Source organism: Giraffa tippelskirchi, chromosome 12 (assembly GCF_054371585.1).
Source record: "Giraffa tippelskirchi isolate mGirTip1 chromosome 12, T2T-mGirTip1v1.2.pri, whole genome shotgun sequence".
Classification (NCBI taxonomy): Eukaryota; Metazoa; Chordata; class Mammalia; order Artiodactyla; family Giraffidae; genus Giraffa; species Giraffa tippelskirchi.
In genome coordinates this window covers 82,515,718-82,518,521 of record NC_137286.1, presented here as the reverse complement: position 1 = coordinate 82,518,521, position 2,804 = coordinate 82,515,718, and the positions used below count along the sequence as shown (strand labels likewise).

Here is a 2,804-nt window from a genome sequence, read left to right as displayed (position 1 = left end):
GCAGGTGGATTCTTTACCAGCTGAGCCACAAGAGTGGTAAAGTACATTAAATTGATTCTCTAATGTTAAACCAAACTTTCAATCCTGGCCTATATTTGTTCATGACATATTATCTTTTTTTCATATGTGACTGGACTTTATTTGATAACATTTTATTTAGTTATTTTGCATCTATGTTCACAAATGAAATTGAGTCTGTAATTTTCTTTTCTCAAACTGTCCTTGTCAGATTTTAGAACTGAGGTTGTGCTGCCAGCCTCATACATTAAGTTCGAGAGTATTCTCTCTTTTGCTTGTCTATTGGGTACGTTTTTTGTACAATTAACATACTTTGTTCCTCAAATGTTTGGTAGAGTTTGTTGGCAAAATCCTTTATTTTTCTGCATAGAAAGATTTTTAACTGCTGACTCAAGTGTTTTAAAAAGAGATATAAAATTATTCTAGTTTCCTATTTCTAGGAATTTTGTAGGAATTTTTCGTCCTATTTAAGTTTTCAAATTTTTGGCATGGAGTCGTTCATATTATTGTTATTATTTTAAAAAATTTCTGCTGCATGTAGTTACATCTTATTTTCATTCCTAAGGATGTATATTTGTGCCTTCTTTTTTCTTGATCGATATCACTACCATTTTGTCAATATTATTGTTCTTTAAAAAAATCCAACTTTTGGCTTTGTTAATAATCCCTATTGTCTTGACTCTCCCAGTGATGAAATCTTGGTTGCCCCAGTTCCCTGTTTTCCTGAGCAATGCTAGATGTGTATCCTCAAACATGTCCCCTTATGAACCTATGTAGGAAGTTGCCTTGGATGTATATTTAAGAGCAAAATTTTGGGGCTGGAGGAAACACACATATCTAGTTTGAGTGAGCAGGTCTGATTCCTCTCATTGGTCTACAACCTCACCAGCAGTGAATGGTGCATGCTTTCTAAGTCATCTCAGTCGTGTCCGACTCTTTGCAACCCTGTGCACTGTAGCCCACCAGGCTCCTCTGTCCATGAGATTCTCCAGGCAAGAATACTGGAGTGGGTTGCCATGCCCTCCTCCAGAGAATCTTCCCAACCCAGGGGTGTAACCTGCATCTCTTATGTCTCATGCATTGACAGGAGGGTTCTTTACCACAGATGCCACCCAGGAAGACTGGCAGTGAATGGGGATGCTTATATTTCTACATCCCCACCTGATGCTTGAGTTCATCCACCTTTCCAACTTCTAACAGTCTCTTTTTATGCTTTTTAAAATTAATTGGAGGCTAATTGCTTTACAATATTGTAGTGGTTTTTGCCATACAGTGACCTGAATCAGCCATGGGTGTACATGTGTTCCCCATCCTGAACCACACCCCCCACCTCCCTCCCTCCCATCCCTCTGGGTTGTCCCAGAGCACCGGCTTTGAGGGCCCTGCTTCACGCATTGAACTTGGACTGGCCATCTATTTCACATATGGTAATATACATGTTTCAAAGCTATTCTCTCAAATCATCAACCCTCCCCTTCTCCCATAGAGTCCAAAAGTCTGCTCTTTACATCTGTGTCTCTTTTGCTTCTTGAATATAGGGTCGTCATTATCATCTTTCTAAATTCCATATATACGCATTAATGTACTGTATTGGTGTTTTTCTTTCTGACTTACCTCACTCTGTATAATAGGCTCCTTTTTTAAAACTTTTTCTTTATTTATTTTTCTCTAGGCAAAAAACGTTGTTAATCTTTGTTTCAAACTTTATCCCCAGGCTTCCTCAGCTTAATTAGCTTGAAAGAATGAATTGTGTATAAGCAAAAACTGAAAAGAGCTGCAGTGTCCAGGGGCTTGGGCTTCAAAATGTTAATGATCTAGGTTTTATCAAAATTTATGGACAAAATTTTAAAAAGCAATCATCATATGAAATAGCAGTCTCAGTCACTTCAAGTTTTGTCTTCTTCAGAGGATGACTCAATTCAGTTTCGTTCGTTCATGGAAGACTCTTCAAAATTCTCCACAAGATCTGGAACTTCATCAGCATCCTCTCCAGGAGCGAATGGTGCTTTTCTGCCCCCAGATTGTTTGCGCAGAGCTTCACTCAGTCTCCTTAGACGGTCAGACGACCTGCGCCCAGGGTAGCATTTCTGTCAGCGGCTTTGTCTCAGCGTGGACTGAAATGGTGACAGTGTGTGTTGCCAGAGATGCTTCAGGGTGGTTAAAGTGGATAATGGTTCCTTGGTTTGTGACCACATTCACCTCTTGAGTAGGAGATGATTTTACCTCTAGCTTCTTTAAAGAGGACTGAAGGTTTTTGCTATCTGCTGTGGTTGTTCTGTGAACCTTCTTTCTGCGAGCAATTTCTTCCCGTCAATGAGCGCTCGTGCCTGTAGTTTCTCCTGATTCGTGATCATTTCTTTCGTCTTGTTGCAGTGGAAATGGAGCTGGTGGGGGTGGGGATGGGGGTTGGGACTTCGAGGGGTGGCGCTCAGGAGGTCTCGGGCAGACCAGCTGAGATTAGGCACACACAGACGGGAGTGCAAGATGACAGCTAGCTCTAACAGTCTTAGCAGGTGTAAAGTGACAAGCATTTTTGTTTTTGTGTTATCTCATTACCAGTTGTTTTGGTACATTTTATCATGAGCTTGTTGCTTTTTTTCGGGTGTCTTCTGTACATTGCCTATTCAAATGCTTTGCCTGTGTCTTGCTACTTTATGTTATTGCAGTTTCTGTCCTTTGCTTCTTGATTGGTAGGCATTTCCTGGATATTCTACCTATTAGCTTTTTGTCAGCTTTAGACATTGCAAATATCTTCCCTTGTTTTGCTGGTCGTTTATTAATTTTTT

General features: G+C 40.2%; 1 pseudogene; it reads right to left on the bottom strand.

Moving 5' to 3' along the window:
- Nucleotides 1–1,937: 1,937 nt before the first annotated feature.
- LOC145528626 (transcription factor BTF3 pseudogene) lies at nt 1,938–2,591 on the bottom strand (annotated as a pseudogene).
- Nucleotides 2,592–2,804: the final 213 nt, after the last annotated feature.